At 39.8% G+C, this 21,673-nt stretch overlaps 1 pseudogene; it reads right to left on the bottom strand.

Moving 5' to 3' along the window:
* Positions 1 to 5,507: 5,507 nt before the first annotated feature.
* LOC100671880 (riboflavin kinase-like) lies at positions 5,508 to 6,524 on the bottom strand (annotated as a pseudogene).
* Positions 6,525 to 21,673: the final 15,149 nt, after the last annotated feature.

Below are 21,673 nucleotides of genomic sequence, written 5' to 3'. Positions count from 1 at the left end.
TCAGATATATGGCTTGCAAGTATTTTCTTCTATTCTGTAGGTTTTATTTCCACCTTCTTGATAAAGCCCTTTGAGGCACAAAAGTTTTTAATTTTCGTTAGGTCCAATTTATCTATTTTGCCTTTTGTTGCTCTAGATTTTAGTGTAATACATAAGAATCCATTGCTGAAAACTAGGTCTTGAAGCGTTACCCCTATGTTTTGTTCTAATGGTCTTATGGTTTTAGGGCCTGTATTTAAATTATTTATTTAATTTCAGTTAATTTTTGCTGATGGTATGAAATATGAGTCCAACTTTATGAGGAAAGTCTTAGTCCTCCTACTTTAATCATTTTCAAGATTGCTTTGGCTATTTGGGACACGTTACAGTTCCGTATGAGTTTGAGAATTGACTTTTCCATTTCTGCAAAAAAGGCTGAATTTTGATAAGATTGTGTTGAGTCTGTAGACTGCTTTGGGTAATATTTATATCTTAAGAATAGTAAGACTTCCACTCCATGAGCATGAGACGTTTTTCAGTTTATTTAGGCCTTCATTAATTTCTTTCAGTAGCATTTTATAGTTTTCACAAGTCTATCACTTCTTGGTTAAATTTATTCCTGGCTATTTTATTCTTTTAGATGCAATTGTAAATGGAATTGTTTCCTTAATTTTCTTTTCAGAATGCCCATTGCATTTTGCGTATTGACTTTGTATCCTGCCACTTTGTGAATTCATTTATTAACTCTGGTGGCTTTCTTGTGGATTATTTGGGGTTTTCTATATATAGGATCATGTCACCTGCAAAATGGAATACTTTTGCTTCTTCCTTCTAAATTTGGATTTCTTTCATTTCTTTTTCTTGCCTAATTGCTGTAGTTAGGACTTCTAGTACAATATTGAATATCAGTGGTGATTGTGGGCACCGTGTACCTGATCCTAAAGGGAAAGCTCTTAGTCTTTCTTCATTGAGTATGATGCCAGCTGCAACTTGTTCATAAATTCCCTCTATAAGATTGAGGAATTTTCCTTCTATTTTTAGCTTGTTGAGCGGTTTTATCATGCAAATGTGTTCGATTTTGTCTAATGGTATTTCTGTGTTAATTAAGATGATCATGTAGTTTTTCTCCTTTGTTCTATTAATGTGGCATATTACATTGATTTTCTAATGTTGAGCCACTCACATTCCTGGGATAAACTCCATTTGATTTTAGTATACTTTTAGATTCAGTTTGATAGCATTTTTTGAGGATTTTTGCAGCTATATTCATAAAAGATGTTTGTCCGCAATTTTCTTCTTCTTCTTTTTTTTTTTTTTTTTTGGTGGTGTCTTTGGCTTTGGTACCAAAGTAATGCTAGCCTCATAGACTGAGTTAGGAACTGTTCCTTCTTCTATTTTCTGTTAAAGTTTAAGAAGGATTGGGGCCACTTATATAAATATTTCAAAGAATTCTCCAGTGACACCACCTGATCCAGAAGTTTTCATTTGGGGGAAGTTTTGTTTTGTTTTGTTTTGTTTCTTTTTTGAGGTTTAACTGAAACTATTACTTATGCCTTTTCCCCAAGCTACAAGCACTATTTAGACTGGCATTAAATTACATTATTACAATCGTATATGCACAAAGTTTAGATTTGCTCAGGACCATACAATTACATTAAAAATAAAATAACTTTATATTTTTCATAGTTTAATTGGCTCTTAAATAGTTTCCGGGGTGGGGGGGGTACAATCATTTTGTTACTTAAAAACTGATGTATATATAAACAAACTGCTTTGTGTTAATTTAAATCTTTGGAAAACTTAAAGATGAAGTTTCCCCCCACCAAAAAAAAAAAAAAATGAAATACAGATCTTTATGGTAATCACTGTCTGTATTGTGAAAGGATAAAATGGTACAGATGAATTCAATCTCTTTTAAGTGTACAGCTGTAAAATAGTCTAAATTAACAAAAACTGCTACTGACAATCTTTCAAAGGAAAAAAGAACAAAAATTAAGAAAAATGTTGAACAAGGATATCTATTCTTAAAAGGAGATAGAAGTGTTACCCAAATTAAAAATGAGAACTATAGATTTGAAAAATATTCCTTTTTCTTTGTCTTAAAAAAAAATCAACTCTCCTTGAAATCGGGAACCAGACAAGGATGCTCTTTATCATCACTCTTATTCAACATTGTGCTGGAGGTCCTAGCAAGAGCAATTAGGCTAGATAAAAAAATAAAGGGCATCCAGATCGGCAAGGAAGAAGTAAAAGCATCTCTATTTGCAGATGACATGATATTATACACAGAGAACCCTAATGAACCCTCCAGAAAACTATTGAAACTAATAGAAGAGTTCAGCAGTGTCGAGATACAAGATAAGCATACAAAAATCAGTTGAATTCCTCTACACCAACAAAAAGAATATCGAAGAGGAAATCACCAAATCAATACCATTTACAATAGCCCCCAAGAAGATAAAATACTTAGGAATAAATCTTACCAGAGATGTAAAAGACTTATACAAAGAAAACTACAAAACACTTCTGCAAGAAACCAAAGAGACCTACATAAGTGGAAAACCATACCTTGCTCATGGATAGGAACACTTAAAATTATAAAAATGTCTATTCTACCAAAAGCCATCTATAGATTTAATGCAATTTTGATCCAAATTCCAACAACATTCTTTAATGAGATGGAGAAACAAATCACCAACTTCATGTGGAAGGGAAAGAGGCCCCAGAGAAGTGAAACATTACTGAAAAAGAAGAACAAAGTGGGAGGCCTCACTACCTGTTTTCAGAACCTATTATACTACCACAGTAGTCAAGACAGCCTGATACTGTTACAACAGATACACAGACCAATGGAACAAAATTGAGAATTCACACAAGAATCCATCCACATATGAGCAGTTGATATTTGACAAAGGCCCCAAAACAGTTAAATGGGGAAAAGACAGTCTTTTTAACAAATGGTGCTGGCATAACTGGCTATCCATCTGCAAAAAAAATGAAACAAGACCCATACCTCACACCATGCATAAAAACAAACACAAAATAGATCAAAGACCTACATATAAAATCTAAAATGATAAAGAGCATGGAAGAAGAAATAGGTACAATGTTAGGAGCCTTAATACATGGCATAAACAGTATATAAAACATTACCAACAATTCAGTAGGGAAATTAGATAACTGGAAGCTACCAAAAATCAAACATCTATGCTCATCCAAAGACCTCACCAAAAGAGTAAAAAGATTACCTACAGATTGGGAAAAGGTCTTTAGCTATGGCATTTCCGATCAGCACCTGATCTCTAAAATCTACGTGATACTGCAAATACTCAACTACAAAAAGACAAATAACACAATTAAAAAATGGGCAAAAGATATGAACAGACACTTCACTAAAGAAGATATTCAGGTAGCTAACAAATACATGAGGAAATGCTCACGGTCATTAGCCATTAGAGAAATGCAAATCAAAACTACAATGAGATTTCATCTCACTCCAACAAGGCTGGCATTAATCCAAAAAACACAAAAGAATAAATGTCGCAGAGGCTGTGGAGAGATTGGAACACTTACACATGGATGAATGGATAAATTATGGTATATTTCCACAATGGAATACTACACATTGATAAAGAACAGTGATGAATCAGTGAAACATTTCATAACATGGAAGAATCTGGAAGGCAGTATGCTGAGTGAAATTAGTCAGTTGCAAAAGGACAAATGTTGTATAAGACCACTATTATAAGAACTCCTGAAATAGTTTAAACAGAGAAGAAAATATTCTTTGATGGTTATGAGATGGGGGAGGGAGGGATGGAGGGTGGGAGAGGGGTATTCGCTAATTAGTAGATAAGAACTACTTTAGGTGAGGGGAAAGACAGCACAAAATACAGGCAAAAAAAAAAAATGGACTAAACTAAGAGCAAAGAAGCTTCCTGAATAAACTGAATGCTTCGAAGGCCAGCATAGCAGGGATGGGGATTTGGGGACCACGGTTTCAGGGGACATCCAAGTCAACTGGCATAATAAAATCTATTAAGAAAACATTCTGCATCCCACTTTGGAGAGTGATATCTGGGGTCTTAAACACTAGCAAGAGGCCCTCTAAGATGCATCAATTGGTCTCAACCCACCTGGAGCAAAGGAAAATGAAGAACACCAAAGACACAAGGTCATTATGAGTGCAGGAGACAGAAGGGGCCACATAAACCAGAGACTACATCAGTAGATGGTGCCCGGCTACAACTGATGACTGCCCTGACAGGGAACACAAAAGAGAATCCCTGAGGGAGCAGGAGAGCAGTGGGATGCAGACCCCAAATTCTCATAAAAAGACCAGACTTAATGGTCTGACTGAGACTAGAAGGACACTGGTGGTTATGGCCCCCAGACCTTCTGTTTGCCCAGGGCAGGAACCACTTCCAAAGCCAACTCCTCAGACATGGATTGGACTGGACAATGGGTTGGAGAGGGATGCTGGTAAGGAGTGAGCTTCTTGGATCAGGTGGACACTTGAGACTATGTTGGCATCTCCTCCCTGGAGGGGAGCTGAGAGGGTGGTGCGGGTTAGAAGCTGGTGAAATGGACATGAAAAGAGAGAGTGGCGGGAGAAAGCGGGCTGTCTCATTAGGGGGGCAGCAATTGGGAGTATATAGCAAGGTGTATGTAAGCTTTTGTGTGAGAGACTGACTTGATTTGTAAACTTTAACTCAAAACACAATAAAACCCCCCAGTGACCCAGTGTAATCGATAAAAGTTTTTTAAAAATCAACAAATGGTAGGAGGAGGGAGCCAAGAATTGACTTAGAATCGAGGCAGGTTTATAAAAAAAGATGGAAGAGTACGATTTGAATTCATGAAGGAAACAATTAAAATGAAATGTCGCCAAGTTTTCATGTATATAATAATATATGTAAGTGCGCAATGTATCAAAAATACAAAGTATGGCTTTTCCCTCTTAGGTTTATAATAAACTACCAAACCTCTGTTTTTAATGCATGCACTTCCATAAGACTTCTCTGTGTACCAGCATGTGCTGTACAATATACAAGTACATATATGCTGGTATTTTACTGTGAGAATTATCCTTCTCATCTCAAATTAGTGACTTGCCTTTGCATACATACTTATATACATTTTATTTCCATCATATGAATATAAAACCTTTTTAGTGGTACATCTTGATAAGATTTGAAAATTTTCATTAACATAAGACATGAAAAAGAATCTTGATTTTTAAATGAATCTTTTTAGTTCTGTGGTATGATGGGTTTACCAGTTGAAACAAAGTATAGTAACTACATTGTAGTCTTAGGCTGGGTCCTCTAGAGAAGCAAAACCAGTAAAGCGTATAAATATATAAAGAGAGATTTATATCGAGAAAACGGCTCTCGCAATTGTAGAGGCTGGAACTTTCCAGGTCCGTGGATCAGGATAGAGGCTTCTCTTGATTCCAGTAGCCGCAGAAGCTGGAGAACTCAGGATCTGCAGGTCAGAGAGCAAGACTCCTGCTTTCATGCCGTGAAGGTCTACGAATCCCAAGGTGTGCAGATAAGCTGGTAGCTCAAGTCCCAAGAGTCAGAGGTCAGAGGAACAGAAGGCAGCCACCAGATTCAGACAGAGCAAAAAAGCTAGAAATCTGCTTATATTCAGATGCAGGCCACATCTCTAAGGAAATTCTCTTTCAATTGATTGGTTACTCACAGCAAATTCAACCATGGGAGTGATCACATAGAAACACTGAGACTCTTGGCCCAGCCAAGTTGACACACAGTCTTAACCATCACAATTGTAATGTTTAAACAATTCACAGCTGTAAGAAAATATTTGATTTTTAAAATATAACCAAGATGAGATTGCATAGTTACGAACAGTGAAATACTAGAAAACAGTGAATGAATAAATAAGATGACTTTTCGGCAGTGGTCATTCAATATTTTGCTTTTAAGAACCTGGAAGGCATTGTCCTCTTTGAGTTTCAAACGTTTGGGTAAATCTAGTCATTTCTTAGCTTCCTCAATATCACCTTGAATTGCCGAAATAAGGGACTCTAAAGAATCAAAGTTCTTTTCTGGTCTTAGCTAACTATGGCCACATTGAGGATTTCCCCATAGAAGTCTTCTTAGAAGGTATGCATGATACGAGTTTCCATGGACTTTTCTGTATTGTAGTGTGGATTCCATCCTGCACTCACCACCGTCTTAGGTACATCTGCCCTTCTATCACTGGCCCAACCATAATAAATACCAGTGGATACATACATTTCCTACTAATAGTTCAGGAAAGTTAGCTGTGGGGATGCTCAGCTATTTGGAGCCACGGCTGAAACCCCGCACCACCTGGCCACTGCAGATGTATGGCAAGTGCCTCGTGATGCTGCGGCTTGGGGCATAGGCTACAGCCCATTCTGCGCATCCCATGGAGCTGCAGTTGATGCCATGACTGGAACACCAGGCCAGCTGGAGGATGTAGGCTGAGCTCGGCACAGCTGGGCCCACCATGCATAGTGGTGGGTTTCATGCCACTGACCCAACAGAAGCTCCCGGGCAATCTTGAGGAGGTGTTTGGTCACTGATTCAGTCTCTTTTCTTTTTGTGTGTTTGTTGAGATCTGCTGTTTTTCTTGAGTCAATGTAGGAAGTTTATGAGTTTCCAGGAATTTGTCCATTTCATCTAGGTTATCTAAATTGTTGGCATACAGTTGTTCATAATATTCTTTTATGATCTTTTATTTCTGTAGGGTTGGTTGTGATGTCCTCATTTTCATTCCTGATTTTAGACATTTGTACCTCCTCTCTTTTTTCTTTGTCATTCTATCTAAATTTGTCAATTTTTATTGGTGTTTTCAAAACACCAACTTCTAGTTTTGAAGCAGGCAGTTACAAAAGGGTTACTAAGAGTTATTAACCATCCCATAATAGTTGTTTTTCAGAAAAGTCTACTCTTGCTACATTTTTGTTACAAGTTTTACAGCACTTGACCGTGATTGGTTGAATCCCCAGGTTTCTTGTCTTCTCCTGGCAGAAGGCCAAGGCGCAGGTGCACTGACTCCGAATCTACCCACTTCCTGGGGTGGCAGTAGCGAGCAGTTGCCGTTTTTTTCAGGGCTGTGAACAGTATTTTTAGAGCCGTGCGCAAAAACCCATTCACTAAAATTATGCGGGCTGCACACGCGTCAAAAGACTGAAGATTCTCTCCTCACTGTTCATGCATATGTATGTCACTGCCCTAATCCTAACCCAAATCTGCCCTGGTTCAGGAAGCTGGCAGCCTTAGGTCACAAGACCCTGCCCATCTCCCAGTTTGCAAACTGTGAATAAGCTTTTCTGCTCTGTATTTTAGATGAAGGTTTACAGAGCAAACTAGTTTCTCATTGAACAGTTAATACACATATTGTTTGGTGACATTGCTTGCCAATCCCATGACATGTCGACACTCTCCCTTTCTTGACCTTAGGATCCCCATTACCAGCTTTCCTGTCTCCTCCTGTTTTTTCATCCTCGCCCAGGGGCATGTGTGCCCCTTTAGTCTCCTTTCATTTTATGGGCCTATCTAATCTTTGGCTGAAGGGTAAACCTCAGAACTGACTTCGTTAGTGAGCTAAAAGGGTGTCTGGGGTCCATACTCTCAGGGATTTCTCCAGTCTCTGTCAAACCAGTAAGTTTGGTCTATTTTTGAGTTTGAATTTTGTTTTTTATTTTTCTCCAGCTTTGTCTGGGGCTCTCTATTGTTTTGGATTCTGTTGAGGGTTGCTTTGTGGCCTAAGATGTGGTCTATTCTGGAGAATGTTCCATGTGCATTGGAAAAGAATGTGTTCTCTGCTTCTCTTAGGTAGATTGTTCTATATGTGCCTATGAGGTCAAGTTGGTTGATTGTGGATTATAGATCTTCTGTATCTTTGTTGAGTTTCTTTCTAGATGTTCTGTCCTTTACCAAGAGAGGTGACTTGCAGTCTCCTACAATTCTTGTGAAATTGTCAATTTCTTTTTTCAGTGTTTTTAGAGTTTTTATGTATTTTGGAGCCTGTCATTAGGTACGTAGATATTTATTATGGTTTCTTGCAGTAATGTTTTGTTGTTTTCTTTTCTAGGTCTTTTATATCCCTGGTTAGTTTTATTTTTAAGTATTTTACTTTTTAAGGGCTGTTATAAATGGTATTGTTTTTGTGATTTCCTTTTCATAGTTCTCTTTATTGGTGTATAGGAATCCAACTGATTTTGAGGATGGGCACACAGAGGACTCCTCTTCTGGAGAGAAACAGGAGTGAGCCTGGGTCCTAGGGGAGGTCAGGCTTACAGCAGACACCACTTCTGATATGAGAACAAAGCAGGGGTGAGAAAAGAGGAGGATGGGCACACAGAGAACCCCCTTCTTCTTCTTGGAGAGGAGGAGGGGTGAACCTGGGTCCCAGGGAAAGACAAGCTCACAGAGACTCCTCTTTAACATTGTGCTGGAGCTAGAGCAATAAGGCAAGAAAAAGAAATAAAGGGCATCCAAATGGGTAACGAAGAAGTTAAACAGTCCTTATTTGTGAATAATATGATACTGTACATAGAAAACCCAAAGGACTCCACAAGAAAACTACTGGAGCTAAAAGATAGATTCAGCAGAGTGGCACAATAAAAGATAAACATGTAAAAATCAGTTGGATTCCTATACACCAATAAAGAGAATAATGAAAAGGAAATCACAAAAACAATACCATTTATAACAACCCCTAAAAAAATAAAATACTTAGAAATAAATCTAAACAGGGATGTAAAAGACCTATACAAAGAAAACAACAAAACACTACTGCAAGAAACCAAAAGAGATCTACAGAAATGGAAAAGCAAACCATGCTCATGGATAGGTAGACTCAACATTGTGAAAATGTCAATTCCACCTAAATTGATTCACAAATGCAATGCAATCTTGATCCAAATACCAACAACATTCTTTAAAGACATGGAAAAACTTACCATTAACTTTATATGAAAAGGGAAGAAGCCCTGAATAACCAAACACTATTGGCGCTAGTTTATTGAAGAAGAAGAATAAAGTAGGAAGACTCATACTACCTAACCTCAGAACCCATTATACTGTTATGGTACTCAAAACAGCCTGGTACTGGTACAATGACAGACACATTGACAAATGGAACAGAATTGAGAACCCAGATGTAAATCCATCCACCTATGGTCACCTGATCTTCGACAGTTCATCAAATGGAGAAAAGACAGTCTTTTTAACAAATGGTGCTGGCAAAACTGGATGTCCATCTGCAAAAAAATGAAACAAGACCCATACCTCACACCATATACAAAAAAAAAAAAACTAATAGTATTCCTTTACCATCCTTTTTGTGGCTTCGGGATTTTTTGTGTTTTATTCCTTAAATTGGTGATTTGTATATTCTCTCTTTTTATCTTTGTTAGTCTTGCTAGATGTTTATAAATTTTATTGATTTTTTTGAAGAACCAGTTTTTTGTCTTTAATGTTCTTTATTGATTTCCTGTTTTCAATTTTACTGATCTCTGTTCTTTATTCTTCTTTCCTTAGAAAGAAGAGTGTTGATTTGAGACCTTGTCTCATTTCTAATGTTGGTATTTAGTGCTAAAATTCCCTCTTAGCATCCCACAAATTTTGATATGTTGCATTTTCCTTCAGTTATATGTATTTTTAAAAATTTCCTTTGAGACTTCCTCCCTGATCCATGTTTTTATTTAGAAGTGTATTGTTTAATTTTCAAGTGATTGGAAAATTTTACTGTTGTCTTTCTGTAATTAATTTCTGGTTTGATTCCATTATAGTCAGAGGACATTCTCTGTATGATTTCAATTCCTTTAAAATTTTTAATGTTTGTTTTAAGGCTCAGGATATGATTCATTTGATGAAAGTTCTATGACAGCTGGAAACAATGTGTACTATGCTGTTGTTGGATGAACTTTTCTATTAAAGCCAATTATATCCTATTGGTTGATAGTGTTTTCAGTTATTCAATATTCTTGCTGATTTTTTTGACTAGTATTTCTAGCAATTTTCTGAGAGTTGCATGTTGAAGTCTCCAACTATAATTATGAGTTTTCCTATTTCTTCTTTCAGTTCTATCAGGTTTTGCTTCATGTAATTTGAAGTTGCATTGTTTAGTGCATGTATGCTTAGGATCAGTATATTCTCTTGATGAATTGATTCTTTTATCACTATGTAAAGTCCTTCCTTTTTTGTAGTAATTATCCTTGCTGTGAAGCCTACTTTATCTGATATTAATATAGCGACTCCTGCCTTTTTAAAATTAATGTTTGTTGCATGATGTGTATATATTTTGTTATTTTACTTTCAACCTACCTATGTGATGATGTTTGAAGTTAATTTATTATGGACATTCATATAATGAGTCATGTTATTGTATCCATTCTGACTTTCTTTGTGTTTTGGTTGGTGAACTTAGACTCTTTACATATAAATTAATTGTATGGGGTTAGTCAAGCTGAAAACTCTGAAGGCACAGTCCCCAAGACTGCCCTCACTTCTGACACCAGCTTCAAGGTAGGAGGGTTTTCAAAACCACCTTTGGATTTTATAATTCACTGGAAGGACTCACAGAACTCATTGAAAGCTATTATATAACAGATATGATTAATATAGAGGAAGAATACAAGTTAGGAAGAGATGCACAGGGCAGAGTCTAGGACATTTCCAAATGAAAGCTTCCATTGTCTTCAGGATATGATACCTGCTGGTATTGACATGTGACAACACACCTGGAATATTTCCAATTCAGGAAGCTCACCTGATCTTCAGTGTCCAGAGTTTTTATTGGGGCTTCATTGTGTAGGCTTGACTGATTGATTGCTCGTGTGGCTGAACTCAGTCTCTAGCCCCAACCTTCTCTGGAGGTTGGGCCCAAGAGGCCCACCATGAGTCATCTTGTTAGCATAAACTATTAGTTGTGATCCCAGGGACCCACCATGAAAAACAAGACATTTCTATGAATTGGGACATTCCAAGGGCTTAGAGATTACTTCCAAGGAGCTGGGGACAAAGGCCAGACCTTTCGTTGGGGAAGGTCAAATTCTTTACTACACAGTCATTATGACTAAGTTACCCTAGGGAGAAAGGCCTGGTGATTTACTTCCAAAAATTAGCCAATGAAAACCTATGGATCATAATAGAATATTGTCCAATGTAGTGCTGGAAGATTTTGGACATGTTATCAGGAAAGATCAATCACTAGAAAACGACATTGTGTTTGGTAAATTGGAGAGCCAATGAAAATGAGGAAAACCCTTAGTGAGATAGAGTGCCACAACAACAGGCTCAAACATACCAAAGATCATGAAGATGGTGCAGGACTGGGCAATGTTTTGTTCTGTTTTCCAGGAGTGGGAGCCAACTTGATGGCAACTAACATAAACCACAGCACCAATACTTTTTGGGAGTTCCAGATTGAAGTCCTTTTCTGGGCCCAATTCTGGACATATTAAAAGTAAGAAGAAAACCCAGGAACTCATTACTGTATCATTATTGAAGTCCTGAAGTTCCTAGCCAGTCTTCCTTCCCCTTTATATAGTTCTTTTCACAGTGCCTATTATATTATTCCCAGAATATTTAGTTTTATTTAGAGGGAAGAAGCAAGGAAAAATGAGTCCCACACCCCTGAATCAATTTTTAAGTATTTGAAATGTTGCCAATCTCCAGGGAGGGTGTTACAATTCACATTCCTACCAGCAATATTTGTATGTGTCTCTTTTCTTTACCTGTGAACACAGCTGGTGTTAAGGTTTTTGTTTTAAAATTTTGTCTTTTGGTTCCTAGTAAGATGAGTGATTAATACAGGCTGCTGGTTCTATCACATGAACCCAAACCTTAAAGATGCCACAAAAGGAATAGTTAGTTGATAGAGCCCAGAACCCAAGATGAAAACCCATGAGAAATCCCTGAAGACACAGACCATAATGGGATCCTGAAAGGTAGATGTGGCACAGTCTGGAGTGGAAGCAGCCACAGGCTACACCCAGGGTCAGACTGGCACAGCTCCTTTTCTGCCTTTTCTGCCCTGGGGTTCACAGCTTGTCCAACACTGTTTTTGCGTAGGAGATCCTGTATAGCCATAGGTATCCAGGCAATGGCAGAGCAGCCCTGGAACCCACCTGGAGTGAGTGCCATAACACATGGGCAAGTTACCTAGTTGCCCCTGGGCGCTCCTCGCTTCTCACACCAAAGGACAGTTAATTACAACACAGGTTGGCAGCCCCTGGACAAAGGCAACACCTAGGCTAGAAGCACAGGGAAGTTCTCTGAGGGCCATGGTGGCCCAGTGAGGGTGAGCAAATCAGGAGAGCCTGAGCTAGGTTATTTCACCAGACTCTCTGCCTCGAGGATTGCCCCAACCACCTTCCCTAAGCTCTCCTGGAAGGTACCAACTTGGGCCTAAGGCTTCCTGCCCCTCCTTCCAAGTATACTTGACCAGCTAAGGTGGCTGACCATCCTCAGAAAAAATGAGCAGCCACAGGAAAAAAAATGAGACATGTGAGGAGAATAAACTCCATCAGGGAAAGACCAGAAGCTGAATACTGGAGGAAGCAGATAAACAGGGGAGGAAAAGCATTTATATATGCATGAGCAACATCGTCAGGCAAATATTGGAAATATGATGCCATTATGAAGAAGAACCAGCTAAGGGTATTGGATACAAACAATGTAAGTGCTGAAGTAGAGAACTTCATGGAAGGGTGACACAGAACTGGTACAGTGAGTAGACATCATGTTGGGAGCTCTTCCAGAAGAGTTTAGGAAGGGGTCAAAGAGATGAAGTGTGAAAGAGTGATGGAGGTGAGAAGCAGAAGCATTTGCTTTTATCTAATATGAGTGCAAGAGGAGAGAAAAAGTAATAGAAAAGAGAAAATATCCGAAAAAATAACTGAGAATTTCCCCTGATTAAGAAAAGACACAAAAACTCAAATTGAAGGATTCAGTAGAATAGGATAGTAAAACCATTTGCATTTTTAAAGTAAAAAATTTATATACATTTTTAAAGAAAAAAATCTATGTTTTAAGTCAAAATTTCTAAAACTTCCAAAAGGAAAATGCTGATAACCTACAGACATTATCGACATGAGAATCACAACAGAAATAATGGATGCAAAAAAAAGAGAGTAACACCTTCAAAGTATGAAAAGAAAAAAAAAACTTTGAATCTAAAATTGTATATTCTGCAGAACTAGCATTTAAATATGGGGGCAAAGTAAGAAATTTTCAGTCATACAAGACTTTAGAAAACTACGTCCCAAAAAAATTCTTGGAGAAAATATTTCAGCAAGAAAAATGGACTCAAGAGTATGCAACCAGATCTGGGAAGTAATGGTGTTCAGCAACTTGGTACAGTTCATTGGCATCTGTGATGGTTAAGATTGTGTGTCAGCTTGGCTGAGCCATGATTCTCAGTGTTTATATGTGATCACTCCCATGATGGGATCTACTGTGAGTAGCCAGTCAGTTGAAAGGGAATTTCCCTGGGGTTGTGGCCTGCATCCTAATATGAGCAGACATTCTGGCTTTTTACTCTCTTCTGGATCCTGCAGCTGCCTTCTGTTCATCTGACCTCCAGTTCTTGGGACTTGAGCTATCAGCTTACCTGCCAGTGTTGGATTCCTCTATCTTCACAGCCTGTGAGTGGAGCCCTGCTCTCCTAGCTGCCTATCTTGGGTTTTCCAGCCCCTACAGCTACATGAATCAGGAAAAGCCTCGTTGTCTTGCCTGCCAATCTTGGGATTCGCCAATTTTCGCAGCCTGTAAGAAAGAGCTCTGCTTTCCAACCTGCTAATTTTGGGTTTGCCAGCTCCTGAGGTTATGTGACTCGGGAGAAGCCTCTTTCCTAATCCATGGACTTGGGACGTTTCAGCCTCTACAGTTCTGTGAGTCATTTCTTTGATATACATTTCTCTATGTATATTTATACACTTTACTGGTTTTGCTTCTCTAGAGGACCCAGCCTAAGACAGCATCTTAATAAGCAATGACTTAATAAGTGTGTTCATAGTAATCCAAAATTAAATGTGAAGTGATGGCAGTGTGGCTGAGGAAGTGGGGCTCGGCCTGGGGAGACCAAACAGAAGTCAGGGTGGGTATGGAAGGCCTCATCCTGCTCCAGGGAAACCATAGATATTGGTAAGTGTTAGAGAATGATAGAGAAAGTAACATAAGTAGAGGTCTTAACAAATTGAAGAAAACCGCCAGAAAAATTTGAAATAGAACTATTGTTTCCAAGTCATTAGAAGGAAATTTATTCTTTTCAAGGGAAGATAGGAAAAGAGAAACAAAAAAGAAGTACCATATGGAGAAAAGTATGTGTATATTTAGGGCTATTTTTGAAATTTCCACACTCTCACTCATCCATCTTTTTTCCATATCATGACCAAGCTGTGTTTTTACATTATGTTTGCTATATTTGGTATTTCTGGCATTTAATATCGGCAGGGCAAATTTCTTTTCATTTTTAGATTTTCCTGCTTATTCTTTCATATTTAGTCTTTCAGATGAACTTAACTCTTTAAGCCTTTCCTTTAATGTCTCCAGCAGAATTTCATAGTTTTCTTTATATAACTTCTGTGTATGTCTTATCAAATATATTCGTCTTTCAAAATGTTTTAACAGTTTTATTACACAAGCAATATATGAATACGTTACTACCACAAAGTAATCAAGTGATAGATAGAAAAGCAAAATTTAAAAGTCTCCCCTTCTTCCGCCTCATGTTACCATTGTTAACAGTGTAGTTGTTATTCTTCCCATTGCCCCATTTGCATTTATACACATGCACATGCATTCAAGGGTACATACATATATATACACACACATCTTACATGCACAACTTTTAACACAGCTGGGATCGTATGGTACACATTTTGCTGGGATTTGCTTTTTCTTCAGCTAAAAATATGTTGCAAGGTTCTTTGCATGTCAATATATTTCAGTTTTAGTAACTACAAAACTTTCCCTGGAATGCTTGGACCATAATTTACTTAATGGACTTTTACTTTGTTTTCATTTTTCTCCCATTCCAAGTGGTGCTTCAGTGGTCGTTAGCATAGTACAGAAGTTAAATCGAAAGAGTTATGCTGCTTGGACTCAAAATGTTTTTCTCCTATTTGCCAGTCCTGTGACTTTCGGCTAGGCACTAAATCTTTCTCACCCTCAGTTGTCTTTTTTGCCTTGGCTTCCAGGAAGCTCAGTGTCCCATTCTATGCTCAACTCTAGACCTGCATTTCTGGGGATGCTTCTCTGGTACAGCCCTGGTCCCTCTTCTCTCTTTGCTGCTGTGTTAGTACATTTTGCCCATTATTGCTGATGGTTAGACATCCTTTCAGGAAGTAGTCAGGCATAAAGACTAAGTAATGATGGGAAGTGACTGTCCTCTAAGGGCTCTCTGCAAAGAATGCCGGCTATGGTGTGGTCTGGGAAGAAAGAGAGAGAACCCTGATCCTGAGGGATAGTGGACCACAGAGTGTGCGTCAAGAGCACATCCCTGTGGTGGTGTCACAGGGCTTTGGGTAAAACAGACACTTAAACATACGTGGTGTACATTAGGATGATCAAACCTCATGTGTACCAGAGGAAAAACTCATCCACAGTTCCATTCCCCTGACTCAGTTGTCACTGTTTTCCTATTTTTAGATATCTTAGCCCGTGTGGAAGGGCTTTTAAAATAGAGGCGCCTGGTGTATCTTTTCAGGCTGGTTCAAACTTGGCACTGGCTACTTTTTGTTATTTCTGCTTTTACCCTAGCAACAGTTAACTTTTGTACAGACTTACTCATGCAGCTAAGGAAACGTTTATCTAAGCTAAAGATGTAGAAAAAAATGTCTCTCAGAGAAGACCCTTATCCAAACCTCCTAAGTAAATACCCACAGGAAAGGTTTTGCTTGAACAAGCTGTTTCTAAGGAAAGAATGTCTTGCAAATACCTTGTATCCACCCAGTAACCCCTCTCTTTTTTTTCACATGCTCTTGCAATTATCACACTGTAACCAATTTAAGAAAGACACATATGTACTTGAAACCGATCCCCTTCAAGCCATTACTTCGAGTAATTCCGCTTTATGTTGATCTAAGTTTGTAACTTCCAATCAAAATAGTATACATTAAGTTCTTTGTTTTCACCCTATAAATATGTTCCTGCAGCTTCATCTCTTTGGAGTGCTAGATTTCATTTTGTGAGATCTACTGTGTCCCCTCCCCCTACACAGGACTGTCAGTTTGGAAGTGCTCACTTGTCTATGCCAAGAAATTTGGAAGACAACTACTCGGCCAACCAACTGGAAGAGATCCATATTGTGCTCATTCCAAAGAAAGGTGATCCAACAGAATGCAAAATTATCAATGTCATTAATAAAACATCCAAGTAAAATTTTGCTGAAGATCATTCAAAAGCGGTTGCAGTAGTAGATCAACAGGAAACTACGAGAAATTCAAACCTGATTCCGAAGAAGACATGGAACAAAGGATATCATTGCTGATGTCAGATGGATCTTGGCTGAAAGCAGAAAATACCAGAAAGATGTTTGCCTGTGTTTTATTGACTATGAAAAGACATTCGACTGTGTGGATTACAACAAGTTATGGATAACATTGTGAAGAATGGGAATTCCAGAATACTAAATTGTGCACATGAGGAACCTGCACATGAACCAACAGGCAGTCATTCAAACAGAACGAGGTGATACTGGGTGGTTTAAGGTCAGGAAAGGTGTGCATCAGGGCTTTGTTCTTTCACCATACTTATTCAATCCGTATGATGAGCAAATAATCTGAGAAGCTGGACTATATGAAGAAGAATGTGGCATCAGGATTGGGGGAAGAATAATTAACAACCAGTGATATGCAGATAACACAACCTTGCTTGCTGAAAGTGAAAAGGGCTCTGAACACTTACTGAGGAAGATCAAAGACTACAGTCTTCAGTATGGATTACACCTCAACATAAAGAAAACCAAAATCCTCACAACTGGACCAATAATCAACAGCATGATAGACAGAGAAAATATCGAAGTTGTCAAGAATTTCATTCGATTTCGATCCACAATCCACACCCATGGAAGCAACAGTCAAGAAATCAAAGGATGTATTGCACTGGGCAAATCTGCTGCAAAAGACCTCCTTAAAGTGACCTTAAACAGCAAAGATGTCACCTTGAGAACTAAGGTACACCTGACCCAAGCCATGGTATTTTCATTTACCTCATATGCATGTGAAAGCTGGACAATGAATAAAGAAGACTGAAGAGGAATTGATGCCTTTGGATTATGGTGTTGATGAAGAATATTGAATATACCATGGACTGCCAGAAGAACAAACAAGTCTATCTTGGAAGAAGTACAGCTAGAATGCTTCTTAGAAGCAAGGATGGATAGACTTCATCTTACTTACTTTGGACATGTTATCAGGAAGGATCAGTCCCTGGAGAAGGACATCGTACTTGGTAAAGTAGAGGGTCAGTGAAAAAAAGGAAGATCCTCAACCAGAGGAATTGACAAAGAGGCTGTAACAATGGGTTTAAGCATAACAAGGATTGTGATGATGGCACAGGACCAGGCAGTGTTTTGTTCTGTCATAACATAAGGTCGCTATGAGTCAGAACTGATTCAATGGCACCTAACAACAACAACAGTGTGTCCCCAACTCGAGTCGTCTTTACTTTCAATAAATCTCCCTTACTTTTACTTTTAACAGCGCATGTCATTGCTTTATGACACCTATATATTAGGCAAAAGCATTTGTGTTAGTGCCACAGTTTCACACAAATCTTAAAACTACTAAGTCTGGCTGTTCCCCCTTTACCTCTTGCTGTGGTTTACTTAGCTTACCCCTATTTTCTACTGATGAAGATATTGCCACAGTTAGCCTATCATGCTTTGTCCAGTCATTTCCACAGTGTAAATCCCCACGTGGAATCACGGGTTAGTATGGGAGCATTTTTATAAAAATAATATTTTATTGTGCTTTTGGTGAAGGTTTACACAGCAGTTTAGGTTCCCATCCAATAATTTCTTCATGTTACTTAGTGACATTGGTTACATTCTTCACAATGCATTAACATTCTCATTATTTCTGTTCTGATTGTTATGGTTTCATTATTCTAGTTTCCCTGGGCCCTTTCATTCTCAATTTTAAGGTAATTTTGGATTGTTTGGTCTTGCATAGGTGATTTTTTAAAAGAAGCACAGTACTTAGAGGTGATATTCATTATTTTTTGAGCCGGCTTGTTATTTAGCTACAAGGTGACCTTGGGTTAGTTTCAGTTCCTGAAGCTCCTGTCTCCTGGGCTCCAGACTTCCTGCTCTTGGATGTTGCCATTACAACATTAATTAGGTGTAAAGTTGCACCTGGTGACTTAGTCAGACTTTCTTTGACTCTTGGTGGTTGAATGGCCTCCCCACTTTTTGTTGTTTTGTTGTTTTTGTTTTTTGTTTCATCTTCATGCACTATCTGTTATGTGCACTGTGTCTTTTTCAATCAAGAACTTGATGAATTCCTTACAATTTGAGGTAATGTATTCATATTATAATATTAGCCATGGACTTGTCATCTTTGATATAAATATTTATCTAGCCTGTTTTCCTTCTTTTTCTCAGAAATTCAGATTGTTTTCTAGTCAAATCACAGCCCTGACTTTGCCAGAGAAAGACGAATGTCCCAGTTGAGTTTCCTGCTGGCCTCTGGTGAGAACATCACCTTCTTCCCCTAACCCCATCCTCCCACAAGGCAGGGAGGTCTCCCTGGTGCCGCCAAGTCTGGGTGGGAATGCTTCCAGAGCATGTTCTGGGGTAAGTTTTGTGCATTCGTGGCAGGTACCTGGACATGGCATTGTGGTTTATTCCTGCTCTGGCCCCCTGAGATGCAGGAACTGGGGTGACCTCTTCCTGTAGAAGGGCGAGGGCATGGCCCTGTCCTCACAGGTCTGGAGGACTGTAGTGGATGGCTGCCCTGACAAATGGGTGAGGCCCCACCCACACCTGGGGTTGGGGCTCTCACAGCCCTGGGGTTGCCTTAGAGCCCAGGACCCAGCACAGCCAAGCCCAGATGTCCAGCAGAAATTATAGACATGACACTGTGGATCAGGCCTATGGTGAGCACTGTAGACAGGGCCTGTAGGGGGCACTGACACACTGATCAGGGCTGTCAGAACCTGCTCAGCCTGCAGAGGAGCTAAAACAGATCAGAGGGCTGTGCTCACATGCCCTGAGGAAGACTCTTCCCAGCTTTTTTTCTGTTCTCTAGATCCCCATACTCAGCATCTCCTCAGCCTTGTACCCACTGTGCCCTCTCCTTGGAGTGCCTTTGTCACCTGTCGGAGTCTGGCTGAGCCTGCGCTGTCCCCTCCTCCAGGAACCTTCCGTTAATGGCCTGCACAGCACTTGGTGATGGTGCATCTGGGAGGATTTCCCAGCAGAAGTGTCCCTGGCACAGGCCCACAGAAGTGCGCAGTAGGCAGCTGTTGACCTGAATGTGTTTGCTGCCAGGTTGGACCTCAGGCTCTGAGAGATGGAGTGAAGGTCCTTTCTGAACACTCTGGAACCCCCTCGCCCTTTCAGATATGAGTCTGGAGATTCAGAATTCTCTGGGTGGGGCAGGGGCTGGGAAATGCTCTGTTCCTGGCCAGCCTCTCAGCAGAGCTGGATGCTGCTTGCTTGGGAAGGTAGCCAGTCCACTATCCTTATTCCAGTCTCCTTTGTGTGTGAGTCACAATCTGGAAGCCCATTCATTTGTTTTAATTTAATGGAACTCAGCTCATCCAGGGAGCATGGCCACCAGCACCCTCCTTCCTTCCATCACAGCTGAAGCTCTGCAAAGCAAGGGGGTGGGGTGTGGAGTTCTGTGCCATAAAGCACTTTTCCCTTATTCTCTTTGAAAAAATGTTCTTAGCAGAAGCAATGGGAGAAATTTACTGGCCTGTCAGAAAAGCCATTGCTCATCAGACTGCAGAAAGGAAAAGCAAAAGGTCATAAATTCATGAGCAGTGTCCCAGGAAGGGATTAAATCATTTAGAAACATGTCCTTAAGAAATCATTGAAGTCTCACACTATTGTTTTCCTTTCTGAGGCCTTCCCATCAAATCCATTTTCCAAATGCAAAACAAGTCAACTGCTGAGGGTCATCTTCCCAGCTGTGCCAAGGGTCTGGTGCCCCATATTTATGGAGGACTGGGAACATCCAACTGTGTGCCTTTATGTGTGCCAACACACACACGCACACACAAAATCATTGTCTAGTTTTGGCATGTTTGTGTTATATTTTAAGTTGTCACAAATTCATTTAAATAAAAGGTATAAATAAACATTCCCCTAGCTACAGGCTTCCACAGTGTTGTTAAAGTCTGTGTGTGTCTCAGGGTAAATGGAGTAAGATTCATCTGGCTGCTGCTGTTGTCCTCACTGCTCTGTGCAGTATCAGCCACGGGTAAATATGTGAAGTGTCCCAGGCTGGAGCATTCCTGTGGAATCTGTGGAGCCCCACAGGTGGGAGTTTTGGCTTTGAGTCTGGACCTGGGTTCAAATCCCAGTGTGGCTCACCCTCCTCAACACTGTCCCCTTGGGGCTGTGGAAGTACAAACATGTGATGCTGGGCCTGGCATTTAGAGGAATACATGGGGTCAGGCTGCCCATCTCATCAGGACAGCAGGTCCCCAGGGCAGGCAGCCAGTATGAGGTGTGGAAAACTAAGATGTGAAGGTGGGCTCCAGTCATGAAAAGCAAAACAAATGAAACACTATTGTTGGAATTAATCAGAAGACTTTCCAAGTGTTAATCTTCTCCTGTTCATCTCAGAGTCCCTGAACAATGCAAATGGTTAAGCATTCAGCTACTAACCTGAAGGTTGGAAGTTTGAATCCACCCAGAGGCATGTTGAAAGAAAAGTTCTGGCAATCCGCTTTCAAAAACTCAGCAATTGAAAACCGTATGTAGCACAGTTCTACTCTGACACATATGGGGTCACCATGAGTTGAAGTTGACTCAACGGCAACTAGTCTCTTTATCACACACATACTCCTGGACTCTTCCAATGCATAAGGACCAGGCCAGTTGACTCAAGTGAATTGAATGGAGGGGACAGATCCTGGTGGGAGATGCCAGTGCTTATAGAGTTACCAAAGATTGATAGCATTCTGGGTGTGAGTGTGCAAGAAGGCCTGAGGGTTAAAAACAGGCTCAGAGGCTGGGGCAGAGCAGGAAAGCAAGGGAATCCTGAAAAAGTGAAGTCAGGGAGAGGGAAAAGGGCAAGTGGCAGGGTGGAATTCGGCACCTAATGCTGCCCAAGGCTGTGCAAGGAAAAAGGAGGAAGGGCGTCCTTCAGACTTGCCAATCTATCAGTTCATGAGAAGACTGGTTTGAAGAAGGGGAGACTATGGGTATGACTCGTGACCCCCCAAGGGGATTCCTCTGAATGTGAAGGGGTATGTTTTTGGATGTCATACTTTGAATTATGTCCCCCCCAAAATGTGTGTATCAACTTGGTTAGGCCATGATTCCCAGTATTGTGTGGTTGTCCCCCATTTTGTGATTGTAATTTTATGTTGAGAAGATTAGGGTGGGATTGTAATGCCACTCTTACTCAGGTCACCTCCCTGATCCAATGTGGAGGGAGTTTCCCTGTGGTGTGGCCTGTACCACCTTTTATCTCTCAAGAGATAAAAAGGAAAGGGAAGCAAGCAGAGAG

This window comes from Loxodonta africana, chromosome 8 (genome assembly GCF_030014295.1).
Source record: "Loxodonta africana isolate mLoxAfr1 chromosome 8, mLoxAfr1.hap2, whole genome shotgun sequence".
Taxonomy (NCBI): Eukaryota; Metazoa; Chordata; class Mammalia; order Proboscidea; family Elephantidae; genus Loxodonta; species Loxodonta africana.
This window is presented reverse-complemented; position numbering and strand designations above follow the sequence as displayed.